The sequence below is a fragment of the Typopeltis vanoorti genome, chromosome 11, assembly GCF_054136105.1.
Source record: "Typopeltis vanoorti isolate ZY-2024b chromosome 11, IOZ_Tvanoo_1.0, whole genome shotgun sequence".
Taxonomy (NCBI): Eukaryota; Metazoa; Arthropoda; class Arachnida; order Uropygi; family Thelyphonidae; genus Typopeltis; species Typopeltis vanoorti.
Genome location: NC_143559.1, coordinates 81482143 through 81508852, shown reverse-complemented (window position 1 = coordinate 81508852; position 26710 = coordinate 81482143). Strand labels below are relative to the sequence as shown.

At 37.6% G+C, this 26710-nt stretch overlaps 1 protein-coding gene across 1 annotated transcript in view; it reads right to left on the bottom strand.

Annotated features, from left to right (window-relative positions):
• LOC150101793 (calcium-activated chloride channel regulator 1-like) overlaps positions 1 to 11115 on the bottom strand; it is a 32489-nt gene extending 21374 nt beyond the window's left edge. Inside the window, exon 1 of the mRNA XM_090399909.1 lies at positions 11019 to 11115. The gene's annotated coding sequence lies outside the window, so the exon portion shown is untranslated. The remainder of the gene's footprint in view (positions 1 to 11018) is intronic.
• Positions 11116 to 26710: the final 15595 nt, after the last annotated feature.

The window sequence follows — 26710 nt, the reverse complement described above, 5'->3', positions numbered from 1 at the left end:
AGAAAGAATGGGCCGGCCTTATCAAAAGGATCAAGGAGAAATGCCGATTTTCTTCGGGGTTTACAACCCTTAGTGGAAGATCTCAGAGAAGACGTAATAAAAAGGGACTGAAGCGAGCAGATGGTGCTTCCAGTTGTCGACTGAGAGAGGGAACCCGGTTGGCAGTCAAGAGAGAGGAGTCGTCGGTAGAAAGTTATCGGAAGTCGGAAAAGGAGAAAGAGGAGGCCCAGTTACCAAACAGAGGAGAGGAAGACCCCAGTTACTAAAGTGAGAGGACAGTCGGAACCAGAGCAGAAGCGAGCTGCAGACAATAAGCGGAGTCCGAACCAGAGGCAAGTGTGTCGGATGTCCTTTTTGCTGTGGGAAGTCAATCGGAATCAAAAGCCTCAGAACGATCTTCAAGCCTGTATGCTGAAACTTCTTGCCTGAGTTTGAATATAAACAAATTTGCAGTCCAAGGCCACTAGTAATCCGACGAATCCCTTGAAGCAAGACTCTCCAGAAAGAAAGAAAAAGGCATAGAAACTTGAATGCAGAACCTTTCGAAGAATGTGTGACAAAGAGCCTCTGTAAGTTCCGTCTTTAATTTGTAAATTATTTTTGTAATCTAGGAGATATGTTAGATGGACTGATAAGAATTAGTAATAAGGAATATCTAAGAAAGTCCTCTGATCTGTTATTGATTGAAATATAACTTGTGAGATAATTTGGCATAGTCAGCCAATCTCTTTGAGAGTAAATTAGTGTCAGTAATTGAATTAAATATGCAGAGGAGTAATTGAGTAATTATTGTATAGTTATCTAGTTTTGATAAAAGGAAAGTTTGATTCTTTACGCTAAAGGTCTAAAGGACAGGTTGAGAGAGTAACCTTCGTGTCGCTTAATTAATGTACTTTATATTTATTGTAAATAAATGTGTTTTATTCAGATGCCAATAGAGCGCTGCTTGATCTTTATTTTACAACTGCACTGTTCCTAAAAAATCCGACTTGTGAGCGAGAACAACTAAGGCATTAAAAGCGCAGTTTAAGTACTTAAGAACAAGGAGTGTTTGTATAAACTTTGTTGAAGGAATTTACGCTAGTAAGAGAGAGAGAGAGAGAGAGAGAGATCTACCGGACGTATTACTTAGTCTTCTGCCGATATAAATAATACTGGTGGCGCAGTGTAACTAATAAATTTCCAGTGTTCTTAGGCATACGACTAGTGAATAGGGAAGGTGGATAAACATAGTACACAGTAGAATAAGTGAGAAAGGTTATGAAAGAAAAAAAAAAGCGCGCACTGCAAATTGGAATAAAGATTGAATAAAGCTATAAAGAATAGAGATATAAAGAGGATAGAATAAAGACAAAGATAGAGATATTAAAATAAAAGATATATAGGAAAACAACACATTGCGTTACATCACCCTGCACTACAAGTTGGGAGGACGACATCTTTAATTTTCATTTAGAAAGTCCTCAATTCAGTCCTTTCTAGGGTTCGATGAAAGCCTTTGTAAGGGCTTTACAAGTGAAGATTAGTTGGCCGATCTCTTACTGGCGTGACAGTATTTTTCTTTCGAAAACTCGAGTGCTTCATCCCACAAGATAGAGAAACCGACTTGAAGAACGCACACGCAAATGATCAAAATACAATAGATTATCATCATCATCATCATCATCATGCGTATCAAGGATTTAGGCCTAGCATGGCCTGTTCCGGCCTTAGAAGTCATCGTTGAATCGTTTAAGAGGACGTCCTGGTTTTCTTTTCCCTCATGGCTTATACTTTAAGGCTTGTTTTGGTAATCTCTCTGTTTTCATTCTTTGAACGTGTTCCATCCATTTATGTTTATATTTTTTAATTTTTTCTATTACTGGTTCTTGATTTAATTCTTTCATAATTTTCTTCGTTTCTTTTGTGATCAAATAGGGTATACTTTGCAGTTTTTCTCATAAACTTCATTTCTGCTGTTGTTAATCTTTGTTTGTCTTTTTGTTTTATTGTCCAGATTTCGCTTCCATACATTAAGACCGGTAGAGCTAATGTATTGTATACTTTTAGTCTGGTTTGTTTCTGAACTAGGTTTGGTTTAAATAGAGTTAATTACTCCTGTTATTTTTAAATATTTTGCAATTTTTACGTTTATATCTTTTCATTTTCATATGTGATCGTACATCCTAGGTAGTTAAATGAATTCACCTGTTCTAAGATCTTGTTATCTAATACTATTTCAGTTCTTGCTGGATCTTGTCCTTTAAAGGCCATAGATTATCGCCTTCGTTATTTCGGCCATAATTCCAAATTACTCAACAAATAAAGTAATCAGTATGTTGCAGAAAGATCTTTAATAAACCTCACCATAGGGAATTAAAGTTCGGTTCCCGATATCCTTAATTCAAATTACTAACTGAGAATTTCTTCTGATTGGCTAATTGTAATCATTTCGAACTCAGTTAAAAACAATAAATCCTAAATAAGAATCTGCATCTGATTCTGCACGACACATCACCAAATGAACAACAGATGTCTGCAGTTCATGAATAAAGAAACATATGGGAATGAAATCCCAGTTGAGTTCGCCCATTTAACATCAGGGCAATGAAATGAAAATGAGGAGGATGAGGTAAAAAAAATCATTCATCATTCGACTTGAACCCAAAGTCTTCTGCAAGAATATGACCAAATATTTTATTGGAAGTTTTTCCCACTTGGTTAGACTATAATAAATTTAGTTTAATCTTTTATCCAAGTGTAAGCAAACAAAGTTAGCGAAGTATCTTCAGGACTGAGGCAACTCCATCTGAGAATCACCATTTTTGGGTCTGGCTCCCACTGACGAGACCTCAATAAAGGTCGAAATCGGTCTGGGTAGTGGCCCTTCCCTTAATGCATGGCATTATACATGTCCGCAAGGAGATGCGCTTTGCATTATGGGAGATACTAAGACAAGTGATGAGATCTTGGTCCACCTTTACCACGAGTTGCCTCAGTCCTGAAGATACTTCAGGCGCAAACTTTGTTTGCTTATTAAAGGTTTGCTTTGTTTGCTTGGATAAAGGATTAAACTAAATTAATTACAAATACATTTTTGCTCAGGATTGAAATTTCTTCGTTTGTACTTGACAAATTTGCAACTATTTCAAAAAATAAAAAATTAAACAATAATAATAATAAAGAAACTCAGTCGAATAGGGGTAATACAATTTGTAAAAATTTTTGTAAAATTTGTGTGAAGCTGAATATTTATTTCAACTTGCAAATAATAAACTTGGGAAATACATACTCGTAGATATTTTTATTAAAACGTGCCAAAACTAATAGACGACAATTCAAACTGATAAACAAATACTCCTCCCGGTTTTCAACAAGTCGGAAGCCATCCTTCCTGTAGCAGTACTACAAAGGATATATTAAAAAAGACACTGCGCACTGTATAGTGATATTCGCAATACACTCGTGTAAAATTAATGTGAATAAGCGTATAAAAATGTTTAATTTCCAGAAATCTATAAAATATTTTCTCTATATGTCATTCTTTAGCACGTTATAAACCTCCATCAATGTGAATTGTTAGAGTGCATTCAAACAACTACAGACGATCAGTATTTGCAAAAAACAACAATTTTTTGGGGGGATGGGGGTTGTTATAGGTGTCACATGATACTATGTAACAATATGGATTAAAAAATTTCCGCCTTCCTCGGTCTAGTTTGCATCATAAAATGCCTGATCTGTACGTTCACTTAATGGTTGGTTGTAAGAAGTGCTGATAGTTCTGCTTGATAAAGGGTGAGGATTACTTCTTTCTCGCTTTATAGTTCTATGGTTCTGTTTGCCTTCATTTGAAATCTATATTATCAAGAAAGAAATATTCCGTAAATAAATATCGTTACAATGCTAAGGGAATACAATACGAATTCTGATATTAGGATTCTTTGCCATTCTGATAGAGTTCGCTATGGGAAAAAATTTACTAAAATGTTCACTATGCAGTTTAAGGTGGTCCTGATGATGATGCGATATTTACTTTTCAGCTGGAAAGAGCTGGGTCTGAATCCCGTCTCGGATGTACAGAACTTTTATGTGGACTTTTCAACTGAAGGTGGTAGTCAATCTTAGATGGAGATAGCAGTGTTTTTTCCCTCTCTGAAACTCGTATTTTTTCCTCTTACAAAACAAACAGTTCGAAACACACACACACACACACACACACACACACACACACACACACACACACACACACACACACACACACACACACACACACACACACACACACACACACACACACACACACACACACACACACACACCACACACACACACACACACACACACACACAACATCATGAGGGTTAAATACGAAGCTAATCCCGTTTTCGTTTTCTTAGAATTTTACTTTGTTTTAGCTTTAACAGTGTTTTCTAAAAAAAAAAAAAAAAAAGTCCCCCCCCCCCTCATTAATAGTTCCAAAATGTAACGCCCCTCCTTCTTTTTTTCTTTCTCTTTCTGATACCCATCCTAAAATAAGCCAGCCAACAGAATATAAAGATCCTAAAAGGAAACCAACACATCGCGATACAAATACAACAAACGCAGATAAGCCATTCCCCTTTATATGAACAATAAGTAATCCCTAGTGATTTATTTAAGTTAGTCCTAAAAAAAAAACATAGTTTCGTTATCACTTCTGTAATCCCTTCGGATTATTTTAGTTCTAAAAGGAGATCTTCTAACAGTAAATTGTACGCATATATTTGAGTACCCAATGAGACGATTCCCATTTAAGCAAAGAAAATTTTAAGAGAGTATTCAAATTTCAATCAGCAACATGCTAACTACAGTCCGCCATGTGTAGATCCTTGTTGTCGACTCGTCTAGGGGTTTTTTCTCCTTTTTTTTTTTAAATGTTATGTTGCAAGCATAAAAAAAAATGCTTCCGCGATTTTTTTTTATCAGGTAGCTTCAGTGAAAACGAACTGAAGTTGCGCGTGTCAATTCGAATAACATCACGAGGGTTGAATTGACGCAATAGGCCACTCTATTATTTTTGTATGCGTTATCATTCATCCACAAATGTGTTCGATGGGATGTGACAGAAATGAAGGTAATTTCCCCAGTTTTATATCTACACTCCTACACGTACATAAAACGGAATAACAATAATCTTTTTTATAAAAGTTAATATTAAATCCAATTTCGATCCTTGTTGTCGACTCGTCTAGGTTTTTTCTCCTTTTTTTAAAAAAAAAAAAATACGATGTTGCAAGCATAACAAGATGAAATTGTCACTGTGTTAATGAAAAATTAAAAAAATGCTTTCGCGATGGTATACATACAAAAAGTGTTGAAAAATCTCTACGCTAAACAAAGTGCAATTAAAATATATAAAAAAATGATTTACTAAAATAAAGATCCAAAAGGCTTCACTTCGGCGATGCAAAAATTATGAAAGTTAAGTGGATATTAAATCCAACTTCATTTGAAAGCCGAATATAGAAACTATAAAAGTTGCGTAACTATACAAAGGTCTCCGAAAACCAACCAATTCGAAACAGCTGTCGGGCCAGTGAAACCAGCGTCCATATATTTCCCCCCCCCCCCAATTGGTCTATTTTGATAAGGTTTCACTGGCCCGACAGCTGTTTCGAATTGGTTGGTTTTCGGAGACCTTTGTATAGTTACGCAACTTTTATAGTTTCTATATTCGGCTTTCAAATGAAGTTGGATTTAATATCCACTTAACTTTCATAATTTTTGCATCGCCGAAGTGAAGCCTTTTGGATCTTTATTTTAGTAAATCATTTTTTTATATATTTTAATTGCACTTTGTTTAGCGTAGAGATTTTTCAACACTTTTTGTATGTATACCATCGCGAAAGCATTTTTTTAATTTTTCATTAACACAGTGACAATTTCATCTTGTTATGCTTGCAACATCGTATTTTTTTTTTTTTTAAAAAAAAGGAGAAAAAACCCTAGACGAGTCGACAACAAGGATCGAAATTGGATTTAATATTAACTTTTATAAAAAAGATTATTGTTATTCCGTTTTATGTACGTGTAGGAGTGTAGATATAAAACTGGGGAAATTACCTTCATTTCTGTCACATCCCATCGAACACATTTGTGGATGAATGATAACGCATACAAAAATAATAGAGTGGCCTATTGCGTCAATTCAACCCTCGTGATGTTATTCGAAGGGACACGCGCAACTTCAGTTCATTTTCACTGAAGCTACCTGATAGACGTTCGCACTGATCGGTTTCGTAATAACATTTACCAACAGGACTGTTTCCAGGGTTAAAATAAAACAGCGAATTTGTACAGAACTCTAATTTGTTATTATTCTCTTTCATATTCCACTATATTTATGCTCTTGCATATACGAAAACGAGTTAGCGAGAATAAAATAAACCACGCCTTTAGGTTAATAATAATTTCACCAAAAATGTAGTTTAATTTAATGGCGTATTTTAAGAATGAGCTTTGGTCGATATCCCAAAAGCCAATAGGTATTTAAACGTTGAATATCGCATCATAATACTATTAATATTAGTAATAATAATCATTTGTCGGGAAATGTACTCATGTGGCATCTACGGTAATAGATAAAGAGTGGCGTATCTAAAAATGATAAGCGAGATACATGTACACCCCTCCCTCCCTCCCCAGCCTGTGACTTTTATAATACTACATAACAGGATCTGATAAGACTAGTCTCAGAAAGTAAAATGTCCAATTCCAGTCCTTTCTATGAATTAATAATTCATCAATAATAATCAGTGACGAAATCAATACCGACACCGATAAATTCTGTATTAAAAACGCATTTCTTAATACTATAGTATGCAAACCTTACTGTTAAATAAATCTCAGAAAGAAATTAAACAGGCTAGCATCTCCGTAGCATATTTGTGAAGATAAGGCGTCATTTGCTTTTCACTTCCATCTAGGAGGAGGAGGAGAAACCTTTAGAAGGGTTTCTGTCAAGTGAAGATGAGTTGGCCGGTCTCATAACACACGCAGCTAAGCTATAATATACTCTCTTCATAGCTGCCTCGATTGTCCATACAAACCAAAGACAGTGTAGAAAGACGCATCTCGGATGCTTCCTCTGTGGCTAAAGATTCTCTACTTTCAATAATTCTCCCTTTGTCTTCAGATCAGTAATAATAAAAGTCAACTGAAGAAGGTACTTTAAAAAGTAATTTGTCAACGAATCGTGAGTCTGACGACCCCTTCCTACTTTAAGTCAGCACTTCAGCTATCCCTAGATCATCACCTGGCCTTAAGACATGTATTGTCTTTGTATCCTCTCTAATAAATCAATGGCGTTTGCATAATGAAGCGTTCCGAACTGTATACAACATTCTAAGTAAAACCAAAGTTCTATCGTTGACAGTATGACGTTTACATAGAAACATAAATGTCATACTGTCAACGATAAAATTCTTTTGGAAGTTGTACTAATTTCCTTAACTGCAATCAAACTTTATAATGATTATCTGATTACAAAACCAAGGTTCTTTTTTTCATTATCAAACTTGCTAACGGCGAGTTTATCTCCAGTGGGACAGCTCCAACTGCAGGGGATTTCCCAGAAAGATTGCGAATTGCCTTTTGAGACTTTTTTTCACCATTCCACACAGTCGGAAGAATGTCTCGTGTTATGTATTTTAAAAGGATCATGGGTTCGAATTCTGTCAAGGACAGAATTCTATCCCTAGTCTTTTTGAAATACGTAAAACGGAACATTTACAAGTGCTTTTCAACAAGAAGTGAGTTAGTGGTCTCATTCGGCGGTAATGCGTTTTCTCTTTTCCTGAAAATCATATAAACTTGTTGAAGAACACTTAATCTTAAAAAAAAGTACACTTTGGCGAGTGTTTCTACTTTGCACTTTAAATACTATAATTGTCTTATTCAAACCTTTTTGTATTTTACAAAAGGTTTCGATAAGCTGTTCCTGTGATTAGGGATTACAGGAACAATGTTATGACGTCGTGATCCCATGATTAAGGATCACGACGAATATTTGACTGTCTCTTACAAATCTGGATTACAAATCAATCAATAATATCAAGTAGTGTATACGTTTCTAATTTTTTTCTTTAATTTAAAAAAGATCTGCAAATTTTAAAATTAAAGAAAAAAAATTGAAGAAATTAAATACTCTTTTTTGAAACAGAAAGAAATGTATACACTACTTGGTATTATTCATTGATTTGTAATCCAGATTTGTTTTCTTTCTTGGCTATGAGACCTACCAATACAGCAATGAAACAAATCTATCATAAATATCCTTTATGTAGTAATTTGTCACCACATGTTCTCCTAAATTTCCCATCATGGTGCCTTCCATTACAACAACAGACTGGTGCTCACCTAGAATATTTTTTCTATGCAAACGTTTTGTTTAGCGATTAGAAAAACATCTTTAGCACATCTACTTACTAATGTAATGTACTACAGGTTTATAACCTTTCATTTGTGGAAGTCACATAATATATATAATGCTCAGTTATCAGCAAAGTTTCTAAACATCTGGAGATCATTAAGTTGATAATAATCAGAGGGGGATTTGTCACATTCAGTGTCATAAATGCCACAGCGTAACCCGATTTTTATTTATGGGGAGCTGAATATCTTCCATCACACTATATCCTTCTGCAGTTGATTAGCACATACAGTATTTCTTACGCGCTTACAATTTAAGTTTTTTTTTTTTGTTATTGTTTATCTATTTTCAACTGTAACCTAGGAGAAAATTCTGCAAATAATAAATAAATAATGGAACGTGTCATCCGTTATTTAATTTTATTCTTGTCGTTTACTCTGTCTCGATTTTTAAATCTAAACTATATTCATGTGCTTATATTTTTTGAGGGAAAAACTACATCACTGGGCGAAAAAATCCAAATGTCAACAGGCTAATACAGTTCGTGGTAGAATATCTCTACATAAGCCCCATTTCCCCCCCTAAATACTCTCTTGTCATTTATATAAAAATGAGCTTTGAAAAAAAAAAAAAAAAGCGCCATCTTGAATAATGACAAAAATTTTTCGTCGGCCTTACAAAGTTATTATTATTATTATTACGTGACACGTCACGTTTAATATAACTGATAACACGCAAGGTGTCGCAAGCATCGATGAATCAAAAGCCATCATTTCGAAAAACATCGACATTCATTAAAATATGTTTTTAATGTCGAATATAATTTAACTATATGAGTTATTAAGCTTTCGTTTTGATTTATTGTAGCTAATACCCTTGATAACGACAGGTGGATTTCACTATCAAACGTAAGAAAATAAATAACAAAAACGTGGATTACTTACTAGCGTATTTATCATCATGAGTTCGTTCAGCATTAATTTTACAAATCTGAACACTTAAAACCCGTAATTTCGTGCCTAAGTGAAATTGTCTTGCGCAGTATTCAGTAAAATGGTTTTCATTGGGCTTCCTCCCAATGCACGCCTATCAATTGATCTTTTCAGAATTATAAACATAATTTAAATTAATAAACCACTTAATAACCCTTTTATCCACTAGAGGCCGTAGACTATACACACACACACACACACACACCTGCAATTAAATTGAAACTTTCAACGTGTTTCGACTTATTTTGCTGAGTGACGTCATCATACCGACGTCTGCTTATAATTTTAAACTGTTACCAGTGCACTAATATTTCTAAAAATGGATGCATGCTAGTTATTGGAACAAAATGTATTGTAACCAATGTATTGTAACAATTAAAAACAAACGTTCTATTATAAATCAGTTCTGTGAATAAATATATTCTAAATTCACGAAATTCTTTCTGGATGATCATAATATGCAGATATTTATCCATTCACTTGTGTTCAATAATGAAGTCTTGATATTTAAATTATTCATATCCATGAAATGAGTGACTCAATGACGCAGAAAGTTTACACGTGTCACTATATTCTACATAATTATGCTCAGATGATAAAAAGCTTGGAGCGATTTAAATCTTTTCGAAAAATCCGCACAGATAAAAAGGAATCTTAAACTACTATTTGTCTATAGATCGATTAAGAAGATATGAAATAGATGAAGAAGAAAAATCATGGCCATACGATGATGATGATGATGATGTAGCACCAGTAGCATCTTTTTTTTTTTGAGTGAGAAGAATGAATCGATAGTATAATTTTTAAAAAAATTTCTAAGATGTAAACCATTTTACAAGCTGCCGAAGAGAAATTTTGTGTAACATTAGTTATAACAGCACGTTATGTTTTAATCACTATAAATAACAAGTATTAAAAAAAATCCCGTTTAAGAAATATGTTTATTTAAACCATTTAATTTCTATGATTACAAAAGCCGCGATTATTTCTCGGATTCAACTTTATATAAAGAGAGACCTTTCTTTAAATTAAATTTTGTCTGCTATTGTATTCCAATATGCTATTAATTAGTAACACAATTCAATAGGATTGTGAGATCCTCCATAATAATGGTGATAATTTGTATGGTACCTTCAAGATGAGGTTGACATCCTCTTCTTTAGAACTCATACGCCCCTTTCAACTTCTCTTCCTCAATAATAACCGGAAAATTATTATTTCGATATCGTAAATTTATTCCCCTAACAGCTCCCTCCCTCTTTAAGCCCAACGTTTATGAAAACACCAAGGGTCAACCTTAAATTATACGACGCCTTTATTTTAAAGGATAAAAGGTCTGGATGCGGGACATATTTGGAACGGGAAGGAGTCTATCTATATTTCAGTATGACAATGAGCGAGAGAACAGACAAAGTTGTTTAAATATATTCTAAGCGAAATAAAACATAAAAATAATTTTAAGAAATTGGCTATGCATATTTTAGTGACACAAATGGCGCATTATTAGTGCCATAATGTCCAAAGAAGATTATTGTAATGTCTCAATATACTGAACATATGCTCCAAAATTTTTAACGTACCCTTTCTTTATCCCTTCGTATATTCGAAATTTACTTATCATGAACTAAACCTACCTTCTCAGAATCAACTTTTGGATGTCCGTAACGATTTCTTTTTTGTGGAATAAAGAAGTGGATCAGACTTGCGCATCAAATACAAAACGCAGCGTTCTAATAAACTCAGTTGGCACCTGCATACGAGGTGTCAATAATGATGATGATCAAGTGTGATGAGCCACGACTAACTTCCAGCTGTGATGACATCGTAGGGTGTGTCTTCATCCATATACGCAATCACTAGGTTGGCATATATTAGCCACTAGGTGGAGTTACCGTAGTGGATTCCAGCTGTTAGGGCTGTTGCAATGGGGAACAATACATTCAGGATATTGGGTTAGTGGACATAGTGTGGATTTGTCACAAACCACCTGGCATAAAGCATGGAAATGAATATTCTGATAAGCTCTGTCTGCTATTAAATTCATCCGTAGTATAGAAATATTAGACATATCCCCTAGATAGAGTAGAAATATACAGAATAAGAAAAAGTTACTGTTTATAACAACAACAACAAAAAAAAAAAAATTATAATTCATTCTTTTAATTGTTGCAATGGGGAACAATATTATTTCCCATCGGAATATAGCTACCAACACCAAGAATCAGGATATAAATTCAAGCGCCTCGAGAAAAAAAATCTATATATACGGAAGAATATCAGTATAAATTGACATACTTACCATCTTTTCCAAATTTCAAGTTTGAATGATCAAAATGATCAAGTCTGAATTCAAAAAGTGCTCGAAAACAATTATAAGAGTCAGCTAAGCCTATGCTATGTTTGGTTACATGCATAGGTTGTACAGCAACAATTTATTTTCTTGGACCAATCTTAATAGCTTATTCTTCTTTATCTACGGCTATAGCAGGTCTCATATGGACGTTGTAGAGCTTTTCAATTAGAAAAACAGACAAACCTATCAGAACATACCAGTGGCGGCCGGTGAAAATTTTAAGTGGGGGTGCTGCAAAAAAAAAAAAAAAAAAAAAAAAATCCCTAATCAATAACGAATTTATGAATAAAAAAATTTACATATTAAAAATTGCTTTATTAAAAATATTTCATCCTCACCACGAACAAGCACCAATAATAAAAGTTTCGTATCAATAGCAATGACAAGCGAAAACGAATATCGGCGTTAGATCGCAGTGCATTTGTTTCGTGTAACGATAATTGAAAAAATATTATTCTTTTCATATTTTCAACAGTGACACTCGTCATAATTCAGCCTTGTATCTATAATAAATAAATAATTGCGTATTATTTTAACAAAATAAAATAAGATTGACAAAAAATAGTTCATCACGCACACACGCGCCAATAATAAATGTTTCATATCTCACAGAAATAACGCGCGTAAGCATACTAAACATACATTGCCGTTTGGGCAGTGTGGGAATGACGTAACGTGCATTGACAAGCGCAAACGAATATCGGCGTTACATGGCAGTGCATTTGTTTCGTAATCTAAAGCGTTAATCGAACAGTTCCAATTATTAACTATTCAATGAATGTCAAAACATAAGCTGTAACCTTTAACATGTTGTATTGCATTTATATAATGTTGTAAGCATTGTTATTATTTATAAACACAAACAAAATTTAATTTTTTCATTTTTTCCTTCAGGGGTGCTGCAGTGTCGCAGTGCTTAAGTACCGGCCGTCACTGGAACATACAGAACTAACAGACGTAACACATTGCATTCTAGCTTTAGTTCTTTTGGCCGTAAAATAACTAAATTTTTTTTTTTCCATTTTTTATTAGTAAAGCAATTCAACTTGAAAATTCCTCTTGGAACAATGGAATGTACCGTATGCTCGCAGATACGAGATCCGTCGACACTTATGCGCATGTCAGAAGAAGGCGTATCCAATCCGATAATAGGGTAATCAATCCATCTAGTGAGATGAGTTGCTTATTATTACACGTCGGAAAATTAACTTCTCTTTTATGAACATTGTAGTTTTTAAAGTGGTAACTATTTTGCTTGTATAACAGTTGGAAACTTTTACTATAAAGCACGTGATTTTGCGTGTTGGTGACCAACACATTGTTGCGTGTTGGATTCGTACATCAGCTTATTTCTTTTCCCCCTTCAACATGAATTGACTCTTCTTGGCAAGTTGCCAGACTAGGGTATCGAATCTGTGGTCGGACAGTAATACTGTATTTGGCGTTAATATTTAATAATATTTTTAGCTTTCTTTTGTCTTCCCCACTTGGTTTAAAAACAAGTTTGCATAACCTATTCTGCTTAAATATAATATAATCAAAAGTTTAAATCATTATATACATTCATTTTCTTTGGAAACTTTTGCCTAAAAATGGAAAAAATAAATCTGTATTTCTTTATTGATTTCGTTAATTCTCGTCGATTCTCATTGTAACGAGAGGGATCTTTATATGAACTTTTTCAGTTGAAGGTGAATTAGCCGATCTGATACGGAGATAGCAGGGTTTCTTCTCCCTAAAACTCTGGGTGTTTCATCCTTCATACAGGCAAATCGGCAAACAGGACACACGCAATTTACAGACAAAAAATATTATTGGCGGTGGTGGTGGACAGTAGGTGGCGCTGTGTGTTAATGGTAGCAATGTCGTGTCGTTTGGAGGATTAAGTAAGGCAGATGAGTTCAAATAATCCTTGGAGGTGTCACGTAATAATAATAATAAATCCCTAAGGGGAAAAAATGTCTCCCATAACATGTACTCTCGAACCAAAAGTTTACTGTTTGGATTCAGGTAAAATGGAGTGTGTTTACAAAAACGGTAAGTTGGTAATGTGTTGGTTTATTGGTGTTTCCTGGTACCAGTGTTTCTCGGCGTGCGTTTGTGATGCTACCATATTTTCTTGTCTGGATCGGTGATATTTGGATTTCCCTAATATGTTCGGGTTAGCTTTTGAGAGCTAAGGCCAGAGGTGTTCCTTTTTTAGGACTTTTTTTATTTCTTACTTAACAAAGAAATATCGATTTTTTTTCACTCTTAGTCAGATGATGCAAAGCCACTAAAGGAAAATTAAACCTATTACATTAGTTTCAACGCAATATTTATGTTATTTTACGATATAATCCATAACAGCTGAAAACATTTATGAGTTTATGTACATGTTCCTATGAAATACTGACGCATTACGAGAGAGAGAGAGAGAGAGAGTAATAAAACATAAAGCTAGAAGTAAGTAGTAAAGCAATTATTTATTTTTATCGGTTTACTATAAAATGCAAGTTAATATACTGTTTTTCCAGGCGTTTGCCAAATAACAAATACAGAACGATCGTATTCAGATCGAGAAGGCAAAGCTGGGAGAGACCACTGAGGGACTGTGAGTTAAGGGGTACTAATCTAAATTGTTTTCGTCCTCGTGGTTAAAGGAAGTAAAAATAGATAACTTATTTACAAACCTTTTTCATTACATCTATTCTGACTCTTTATTTTATTCAAATTCACAAAACTGTTTGTTGGTATTCAGGGTGTAAATTCTAAACATATCTGTGGCTTATATACACGTGTACGCAAACAATAGACCTGCTGCTGCATTGACAGCTTCGTTCGATCCTACTATAAAAAGCAAGCACTGTTATTTTATTATTATTATTATTATTACGGGCAACTCCAGGGAGTCATTAGACTCATCGAGGGAGGCCCCAAATCATATTCATCACAACTATTTGACATTCATACAGTATCTATCATACCTCGCCTTAAACTCATTCACTGTCACAGCATCCACTACAGACTCAGGGAGCGCATTCCACTCATTCACTACTCTAAAAGTAAAGAACCCAGCTCTAACACCTTTACTAACCACACTTTTGCCCAGTTTCCATGGATGTCCCCTAGTCCTCCCACAACCAGCCCTGTTCTCAAAAATATCTTCTGAATTAATTTTATAGAAACCCTTCAGTAATTTGAATGTCTCAATCATATCTCCCCTCCTCCGCCTATCAACCAATTTTTGCAACCCACAAATCCTCAACCTGTTCTCATACGGTTCATTCCACAGACCTGCTATCATCTTGGTCACTCGCCTCTGGATCCTCTCCACCTCCTCCCCATCAAGAAGAAACCTAGGTGACCAAATCTGAGCACAGTAGTCTAGATGGGGTCTTATCAAGGCTCGATAGAGAGGAACAATAACCTGCTTGTCTCTGCTTGTCAACGTATTCTTCAGCAACCAAGTGATTTGATGAGCTGTTTTGGTCACTTTTGCAATGTGTACCCTAAATTTCAATTCCTTATCTACCAACACTCCTAAATCTCGTGCCTCATCAATTTCCTGGAGCAGGGTTCCACCAATGCAGTAAACTGCCGCCAATCTTTTCACTCCAAAATACATAACCTTACATTTTGCCACATTAAACTGACATCCATTCTCCTTAGCCCAGACTTCCAATCTATCCAAATCATCCTGCAAAATTTTGACGTCATCTGCATTCACTATTGCCCTACCCAACTTCGCATCATCCGCAAACAAATGAACTGTTCCTCTCAGATCATTTCCTATATCATTTATGAACAAATTAAACAGCAGTGGTCCAAGAACAGATCCTTGTGGCACACCACTAGCCACAGGCCGTCTTGTGGACTCTACTCCTGAATAAACCACTCTCTGATATCTCTCCGTCAACCACCCTCCTATCCATCTCACCAACCCTATGTCCATTCCCATATGCTGCAATTTACTGATTAGAATTCCATGTGGAATCCTGTCAAAGGCCTTGGCAAGGTCCAGTAGAATCACCGTAAACCCATTACCCTTATCCAGTTCAGCCGTCACTGTGTTATAATACGTGAGCATTTTATTTTATTTTATTTAATAGATAATAAGTAAAACAATGCGTAAGTTCTTTTAATTGTTTTATATACAAAACTTAGGAAATCTATTGCTCGCTGTAATGTAAATGATATTGGAAGAGGTCTGAATGGTGATGCATTATTTGCAGATGATGAATTTAGGGAAAACTATCAGGAGTAGAGCGGATGCTGTGGCTTTGCAAGAGGACTTGAATACACTGGATGAATGGGGAAATGAGTGGGGATAGCAATTTAATATCGCGAAGTGTAAGCTTTGGAAATTTAGCAAACAGAGATGGATGTAGAGCACACAGTCGATGGAAATATCTTGGAAGAAGTAGAGAAAATGAAAGATCTTGGAGTGATTGTGGAGAAGACCTAAAATTTCGGCGACGCGTTGCTAAAATTGTGAGGACACCACGGTGGATAATAGAAATGATGCAGAGGCCACTGATTTGTAGAAGTAAGGATGTTATGGTTCCCTTGTATAAGGCTTTGATCAGACCACATATGGATTACTGTGTACTGATTTGGTCGTCAGGCTTTCAAAGAGATGAAGATGCATTGGAAAGGTCTAGAGACGATTGGCTAAGGTGGTGTTTGGTCTATAGAATGTTGAGTATGAAGTTGAATGAATAGAATGTTGAGTGAGAAAATGCAATTTGCAGAAATTGGTGAATAAGAGAAGAGGGGATATGATCGAGACATATAAGCTGTTAAGATGTTATTACCAGATTAATGTCAAGGAGATTTTGCATGGAATGGATGAAGATAGGGAGAGAACAAGAGATCATCCTTGGAAGCTGTATAAGGATAGTGTGAACAAGGGGGTGCGTTGCAGATTTTTTGCATGGAGAGTAGTGAGTGATTTCAATGCATTGCCTAAGAGTGTGATAAGCGCGGAGACAGTGAACATATTTAATGCGTGGTATGATAATAGTGTGTGTGTGTGTGTGTGTGTGTGTGTGTGTGTGTGTGTGTGTGTGTGTGTGTGTGTGTGTGTGTGTGTGTGTGTGTGTGTGTGTGTGTGTGTGTGTGTGTGTGTGTGTGTGTGTAACAGTGGCAAATTCTCCAAGCTTGCTGCGCAAGCTCATTGATTGAGAAAGAAGTAATCTATATTTCTTAATAAATGCATGCATTTATTAAGATAAATGCATGCATTTATAAGCATTCCATTTAGGCTTTTATTTTTGTAGACAGAAGACGTCTTAAGCTTGCGCGGCAATAATTGAGCTTTGTGTTGTGTAACGAAGGCCGATGCTTGCTCGTCCAGTCAAAGCTACCTTGGCTTGCTCGGTTGTGTGAGCTTCCAAGTCCTCGCTGCAGCACTGTGATTTCACGAGCGGGCGCATAGCCATATCTGCTCCTTCATGTCATCTTAAACATAAGGCCATACGCCGTCAACGTAGCTGTAGCCAGTGAGCTTCAGCCAGCCTTTACAAGTGTGCGTGTTGCTTGGGAAAATTAAGTTACAACCAACTTTTTATGACGATGTTATTGACCAGTTCATAAAGAAGAACCGTAGAGAAGAATTTGTATTCAAGTAGCTAAATTGAAAAAAGATAGAATATCATTTGTAAAATAAATGTTGTATTTGTACGATTAAATGTACATAAATTTCTAAATATATAGTTTTAAATGGTCAGTAATTCATTATTCCGCTAATCAGACTTCAATCACACCTCTCACTCCCTGAATGATAACAAGAGCAAGCGTGAATTTCAAGACCAGCATTCGCCCCTGGTGTGTAACAGTGATGAGTCTTTGACTCATCACTGTTACACACCAGGGGCGAAAGACTCATCACTGTTACACACCAGGGATAAATACAAACCTCCAACGATGAGTCTTTGACTACATGGAGGTTTTTTATAATAATAATAATAATAGCATTATTATTTGTTACAGTTTTTCAACTGATTTACCCAATTTTAAATCCAGAGTAGAAAGGATATTGAGCGCTTAACCCATTGATACTGTTCTCACATTTTGCGCATCGTTTTACTTATTATCTATTAAATAAAATAACAATGCGTGCTTTTTCATTAACGATGTAAGATCAATCAGATCAATTTACTTTCTTTTTTTCGTTTTTAGGCAAATGTATAATCGTTTGCCTCCTTACCGATAGACGGCAGTGTCTTTTTTGGGGGGTGGATGTACATAGTTAAAAAATGGTTTCGGAATTATGCGAATACTGCTTCCATAAAGAGTTAAACGTACGCCTTAATCGTGTCAATGTTAATTTTATAATAAAGAGATGTTTGGAAATCGGCGGTAGGATTAATAATATAATTACATTGGCAACAAATCGAAAAATTGTTATTTATTTTTTAAAACGGAGCGTTTTAGTGCCATCGAATGATGAACTTAGTTCAGAAATGAGTGCAGATCAATTCCTGTCGGTTTTCAGGGAAACGGAAACCATCTTTTGTTGTTGGTGTTGTAATACTAGATTTTGCGAAGTCGTTTGAATAGAAATATATGGTAAACGATTTGTGTTATCTGTATAAATTATATATGCATTAAAAAATAAAATAAAAACTATGTCTGTAGCTTCCCTGCAGAGCATTAACAAATCTGCCTGCATTACTGAGTACCAGTGCCTCTGGTCCCAGTTTCCCATGCTTCATATAAGAGGCCAATGGATAACAGTTACATGTTAACTATCTCTACGTAATATATATTTCAGTGCCAGTATACTGAAATATATATCACTATATTTCAGTATTGATCATAAGATGGATCAATATGATTTTGAGGAGAAGAGTGATCCGAATTTCGCTGGCTAGGAGTTTCATTTATTACAGCTGTAGCTCATTCGTTTTCGATAAAGCTATTTGGGCGAAAAGATTTGAGAGTTTCAAATCCCGTTTAGGATGTGAAGACCTAAAGGTTTTTCAAGCGAAGGTGAGTTACCTGGTCTCGAAAGAGTGGCAAGATTTTTTCCTTCCAGAAATTTACGCAATTTACACACAGAAGTATAAAATAAACATAATACTAACTACCTTATTCTAAAATTATAATTCCGAAAGCCAAGGATACTTAAGAGGTTGTGGAAATTAAATGCCCGTAATCAGTTTTTGTAATTTTATAGAAAAATTCTAAAACAAAACAAAACAAAACAAAACAAAAAAAAAAAATATATATATATATATATATATATATATAGAATAGTGATCAGAGCTTTACCCACCTTTACAATATGTTGCCCTGGTGTGTATCATCTTTAGACTTGAACTTTGTTTCAGGCGCAAACTTAATTGTTTGCATACTTGGGATTAAGAGTTAAAATAACCAAGCTTATAAAATAACTTGGTTATCCTAATATACAATGTCCCCAAGTTAAAAAATTTCTTACATCTATATCTCCTCCAGAGATTTTTATTAAAAATAAAAACACATTGTTGCAACTTCTATAGATAAAGTTGATAAGGCTCCGTATTACTATAACCTTGGTATAAAAAGATGGCGTCTCGCGTGTTAGTGTTTCGTGTTGTGTATTTTTGATGGTGAATTATATGATATATATAGAGGTAAGCGTTCTTCATTTTCTAAAATATTGATTTGTACATTTAGCTAATCGCTCGATATTGCTGGCAATCCTTTCCATCTGCAATATCCTCTACAAAATTTCTGCTGGCAGGTCTCAAGACCTGCGGGATTTCTAATTGCGATCATAAGCAATTTTCCAATCACTACCTACTAGATATAACAACAAATAAAGCAGACATGGATAATATTACTGATCTGCTAGAGCATCTAAACAAAGAACAAGCATTAAAATTGTTTAAATTACTGCTTAAAAAATTTGATACTGAATGGCCAGGTTTCCTAAACCTGTACACCCAACCGGAAGAATCCGATGATATGGACGGCGAAGTGGAAGAGATCAATGACACATCCATCTCCCTGCCCGAGAGCCCCAGTCAGACGGTCTTCACAGGTGAACAGACGGGCAAGAGACGGCGAATCGAGGAAGATCATGTGGAAAACGAAACTACCTCACAAACAGTCCCGGAAAAAAGGGAAAAGGTCCCTCCGGTAATTCTCCGTGAAAAGGAAAAATGGACCACAGTTGCAAGAAACCTAAGAGAACATCAAATTGGATACTCCTGGGCCAAAAACACCAACGAAGGTGTAAAAATTCAACCAACAACAGTCACAGACTACAGAGGAATAACAAAAATGATGGATAACAACAAACTACAGTACCACACCTTCGCACTAAGCAGCGAAAGAAATCTAAAGGTTGTACTGCGAGGTGTCACAGAAGGCATTACCTCCGAGGAGATCGCGGCTGACCTTACCCAGCAGGGCCTATCACCTATCAAAGTCAGCCGGATGTACAGATCCGATAAACAACCAATGCCATTAGTACTGGTTGAGATACAGAACACTCAAAGACAAATTTATGACATAACTGCAGTCTGTGGACTTAAAATATCAACAGAGCCACTCAGGAAAAGGGCATCAGCAGGGCAATGCCATCGTTGCCAAAAGTTTGGCCATGCCCAAAGACTCTGTAAAGCCGAGTTCAGATGCCTGAAGTTTGGCGAGAAGCATCAAACCATTACATGCACAAAAGCAAGAACCACACCAGCCAAATGTGCCAACTGTGGAGGTCCCCAACCCAGCAAACTATAAAGGATGCAGCCAACATCCCAGAAATCACGGAACTACAAGACCCGTCCAACCTCCCCCTATCTGGACCACCAATCAAAGCATCTCTGCTGCACAGTCATCAAACCATCAAAACCCAAGCCATAAAAGTCAGGAAACGGCTCAACCTTCCACCAAGACCTATGCTGAAGCAGCTCGCCCAAAGGACACAATACAAAGCAATCAAATAGGCTCCAACATCACAGCAATACTGACTTCTTCGCTAGCCACTATGCTCCAGGAATTCAGCAGAACAAACCCAACTCCATCCTCCACAAAGAGATTCCTGCAAGGAACCCATTCCATACTCACAGCACTCAACTATGAATAAAACAAAAGTAAAACCTAACTCGCTTCTAATTGCAGCCTGGAATGCCAATGGCCTCACCAACAAGACATTAGAACTACAGGAATTCGCACAAAGACACAATCCGGACATAATGCTGATCAACGAGACCCACCTAAAACCTGCCAACAACCCAAAAGTGAGAGGATACACAATATACCGAACGGATAGACTCAGCTCCAGAGGGGGAGGCACTGCCATCTACATCAAACCATACCTCCACCACAATGCCATATCCAACCCACAGACTACAAACCTGGAAACCACTGGAATACAAGTCCACACAAGAAATGCTGGAAGCCTCAAGATATTTGCTGCCTACAACTCACCAAGCAATCCTCTACTGACAACAGACCTGGATGCAGTCCTCGGCACCACAGACCCCACCATCATAGTACGTGACTTGAACGCCAAACACACAGCATGGTTCAGCACCACCAACAACAGAAGTGGTCGCATACTACACAACTATTCAACACTTAACTCAGTTGTGGTAGCAGGACCCACTGAGCACACTCATTACAGCCCTCATGGCAGATCAGATGTACTTGACATAGCTATCCTTAGAAACATCAGTTATCAATACAAACTAGAGATGCTCAATGAACTATCATCCGACCACAACCCAATACTGATCAAACTTGGCACGCAAGATCAACTAGCCCACCAGCACACCTTCATATCGTGGGATAGGCTAGCTAAAATCCTACCAGAATACATTGGTCCTGTACCAATCATCCACAAAGAAGAAGACATAGATGAAGCAATAAGCAATTTAACAAGCCAAATTAAAAAAGCACTAGAAACAGTCACCAAAACCGCAACCAACCACAAATCCGGTCGGCTCCCAGAAAACATAATGGACCTCATCAGAACAAAAAACAAAGCCAGGAAAAGATATCACAACACAAGAGCCCCACAGGACAAGAAAACTCTGAACAAGTTGAACAACCAAGTCAGAAAAGCACTTCAAATCCACAGGAACCAGGATTGGGACAATAAACTATCATCACTCAACCCAGAAGATCACACAATATGGAAATTTCTGAAGATTCTGCGCACTAAACACAATCCCCTACCGCCCATGCAAACTGCTCATGGAACGGCGCACACGGATAAAGAAAAAGCAGAAGCAATAGCAGAAAACCTAGAAAAACAATGCAGCCCGTCATATGATAATATAAACATCACCCACATATATAAAGTCCACCAGTAGGTCAAGCGTACCTTAAATCAGTCCGAAGACAAACCAGCTAGCATCACCCCCACTATTCCAGTTGAAATAACCAACATCATAAAACATCTAAACAACAAAAAAGCTCCAGGGCCAGATGGAATTACTAACAGAATCATCAAATTACTTCCTAGAAAGGCTATTATGCACCTGGTTAACATAAACAATGCAATATTGAGGATACAACACTTCCCCTCTGCATGGAAAACAGCAGACATCATACCAATAAAAAAGCCAGGAAACAATCCGCAACTCCCGCAAAGCTACCGTCCAATAAGCCTGCTCTCCAACCTGGGAAAGATTGCTGAAAAAATTATCCTTTCAAGACTACAAGAAAAATCAGACCAATTAGGAATAATCCCAAACGAACAATTCGGCTTCCGCCGTATGCACAGCACAGTGCAACAAATACACAGAATAGTGGAGCATATCACTCAAGGATACAACTGGAACCTTCACACAGCTGCAGTTTTTCTGGATATTGCCAAGGCCTTTGATAAGGTATGGCATCAAGGATTACTCTATAAACTCATTCAGGCCAACATACCAACAAACCTTACCCGTCTAATAAAATCATACCTCACTGACAGATCCATGCAGATAAAAATAAATGGCACCATCTCAACTAGGCGCAAAATCCTGGCAGGAGTACCTCAGGGATCTCTTTTGGCTCCTTTACTTTTCACAATCTACGTGGCTGACATTCCACAGAACCTGAGGACTACCATCACAGCCCTATATGCAGACGACACAGCCATAATGACAAGATCTCTCCGCCCACACCTGGCCATCAGTCGTCTCCAGGATACTATCACAAAGCTAGAGAAATGGTTCTCCGACTGGAGGATACAAGTAAACCCCGTCAAAAGCTCAGCTATACTCTTCACCAGACGCAAAGCCTTCATCCAAGATGATATTGAACTTCTCGGAAAAAAGATACCATGGCAGGCAGAAGCCAAATACCTTGGAGTACAGCTAGACAAAAAGCTAAATTTCAACAGCCATATCAAGCTCATAGGCACAAAGACATCCAGAGCCATAGCCCAACTCTATCCCCTGATCAATCGCAACAGCAAATTGGATAAACGCAACAAGCTGTTATTATATAAGATGGTAATTCGACCTGTAATCACATATGCATCCCCGGCATGGAGTCACACATCCAAATCTAACATCCAGAAACTACAGAGGATACAAAACAAATGCCTGCGGATGATCTTAGACGCCCCGTGGTTCGTCAGAAACACACAGATCCACAGAGAAACCGGAACCCCTGACATCCGTTCTCTCCTTCATGACCATGCGGAAAAGTTCTTCAGCAAGGCACATTCTCATCCCAATCCACTAATCAGACAAGCTTCCAGTTGTAGTGAACATGACTATCAAAAACACAAAAGACCCAAGGCAATCCTGCTTTCAGCAGAACAGAGCTAACTCCACAATTCACAAAGTGCGAGCATAAGTCTCACAACCTCCCCCATCAAGCTTCTCCACACAGATAAAGGGGAAAATAAAAAGCATTTTATGGTTCACCCAGCAAGCCAGTAACGTTGTTGTTGTTAACCTTGGTATAGGATAAGCAGGAATCAAATCGACCGTGAGATGCGGTGGACTGATTCATTAATGCCCTTGGAGGTAATGGATGGCAACAATGCAGTGCTGTACCAATGAAGTTTAACTGAGGTTCGGCTGTTGCTGTTACCCCCTTGGGCGATGAGTTTTTGAGTTCGTTCTCTTAAGGTTTTTGCCTTAAGGGAGCACTTTGAGTCTCCGGGGAAAGTGTTCTCCTGCACGGCCCGCTGAGGGGCTTTGTCGGTGAATTATTTTCCTCGGAATTTGAGCGGTTCCGCTCAGTGGTCGGGGAGCCCGTCACCGAGTGGAACCAACGCTGAGATTAGGACGGTCTTTTGCCCACTATGAAGTGGCCTAGAGATCGTCAGTATTTTTGAGATTTCACCTTTACTTACATAGTCGGTGATTGATTTTATATGAGATACCCATATAGGGTAACGGATGGCAATGCTGAACCAATGAAGTTTAACTGAGGTTCGGCTGTTGCTGTTATCCTGGGTAAATGAGTTCGCTCTCTTCGGTTTTGCCCTAAGGGAGCACTTTGAGTCTCCGGGGAAAGTGTTCTCCGGCACGGCCCGCTGAGGGGTACTTGCCGGTGAATTATTTTCCTCGGAATATGAGCGGTTCTGCTCAGTGGTCGGGGAGCCCGTCACTGAGTGGAAACAACGCTGAGATTAGGACGGTCTTTCGCCCCCTATGGAGTGACCTAGAGATCGTCCGTATTTTTGAGATTTCACCTTTACTTACATAGTCGGTGATTGATTTTATATGAGATGCCCATATAGGGTAACGGATGGCAATGCTGAACCAATGAAGTTTAACTGAGGTTCGGCTGTTGCTGTTATCCTGGGTTAATGAGTTCGCTCTCTTAGGGTTTGCCCTAAGGGAGCACTTTGAGTCTCCGGGGAAAGTGTTCTCCGGCACGGCCCGCTGAGGGGTACTTGCCGGTGAATTATTTTCCTCGGAATATGAGCGGTTCTGCTCAGTGGTCGGGGAGCCCGTCACTGAGTGGAACCATCGCTGAGATTAGGACGGTCTTTCGCCCACTATGGAGTGGCCAAGAGATCGTCCGTATTTTTGAGATTTCACCTTTACTTACATAGTCGGTGATTGATTCATTCAATCCAATACCCTTGGAGGGTAATGGATGGCAATGCTGTAGCCAATGAAGAGCTAACTGAGGCTCGGCTATTGTTGTTACCCTCCTGCCATGATCAGAGCTTTAATTGCTCAATAACACCTTATCCCTACACTGTCCTCTACAGATAACGGGGAATATGAAAAGCATTCTTGCTTCGCCCCTTTAAGCCAGTCCTTATAAGGACTATTAAAAAAAAAAAAAACTTGGTATATTAGCAATGCTGTAGCCAATGAAGTTCTAACTGAGGCTCGGCTATTGCTGTCACCCTCCTGCCATGATCAGAGCCTTAATAGCTCAATAACACCTTATCCCTACACTGTCCTCTACAGATAACGGGGAAGATGAAAAGCATTCTTGCTTCGCCCCTTTAAGCCAGTCCTTATAAGGAACCTTGGTATTTGATTGATATTGATCTTCATCTTGTGTTTTGGTTTTGGTTTCGTTCAGTACAGACGTGTTTCTCAGCGCTCTAGTTATTACATAAAGTTTTGAGATTTAATACTGATGATTAGAGATCGAGACTCGAGATTGATCTCTCGATAAGGCGTTCGTGCTCGATCAGCAGAGCAGGTAAGACGTTTTAGTTTCTGTTTCGTTTTCGTAAGCCTAGCCATGCACAAATCTTTCGACGATCTCAATTTTCAGGAACTTTTGACGCTATTCAGGGATTTAGGCAACTTGCTACATAAAAAATGGCCAGATAAAATCGGAGCACACCAGATCCTTGAAGTGGAGACAGGGAATCCCCATCCCTCTGAACTTCCTCACCCTTCACATGACAACGCCATGTTTGCTTGGAACGCAAATGGCCTTAAAAACAAAATTCTGGAACTCCGACACTTCACATCTAGGTATCAACCAGATGTTATTTTAATCAGTGAAACTCATTTAAAACCCTCAGACAATCCTACAATAAGGGGCTATCACCTATACAGAAATGACAGACTACTCTTCAGAGGCGGCGGCACTGCCATCTTCATTAAAAACTACATTAAGCACCACTCTGTGAGCATTCCTTCAACCACTAACCTTGAGATCACAGGAGTGGAAGTAGTCACCAGCTCCACTGGCAAACTGAAAATCTACTCAGCTTATAACCCTCCCCAAAAATCTCTACCTCACTCTGATCTAAATGCCATCTTATGCCCCAGCGAGCCCACCATTATTGCCGGGGATCTGAATTCCAAGCATCCTGCTTGGAATTGTACAACCACAAACAAGAATGGTTGCATCCTTTACAATTACTTAGGCTCAAGCAACGCTGTTGTGGCAGGCCCCACCGAACCAACTCATCTCAGTACGTTCGGCACTGCTGACATCCTGGATATAGCTATCCTTCAGGATATTAAACTTCAATTCAGCATCATATCTATGGATGAACTATCATCCGATCACAATCCAATTCTACTACAGCTGGGAAATCAAGAATACCTATGTCCTCCTTCTCACTCCTACATTGCATGGGAAAGACTGTCAGCAGCACTGAAGGATTATATTGGACCTGTTCCTCACATACGCACAAAAGAAGAAGTAGAAACTGCAGTAACAAATCTTACACAACAAATTAATTCTGCTATAAAGGTAGCTTCCTCCTACAAATCTGCCCGCAAGCCAGATCGCTTGTCGGAAGACATCATGAACTTGATCAGAGACAAAAACAGAGCTAGGAAAAGATACCATAACACGTGTGCATCACAAGATAAAATAAATCTAAACAGATTAAATGGGGCAGTAAGAGATGCACTCAAAGCCCATAGAGTCCAAGTATGGGATGAAAAGTTATCCTCCATTTCACCTACTGATCACTCCATCTGGGGACTACTGAAAAATATCAAAAACAAAGACAGATTCCTTCCCCCAATATTCTCTGACCAGGGCCTTGCTCACATAGATGTAGACAAAGCAGAAGTTATAGCACACAACTTAGAGGAGCAATGCAGGCCTTCGTATGGA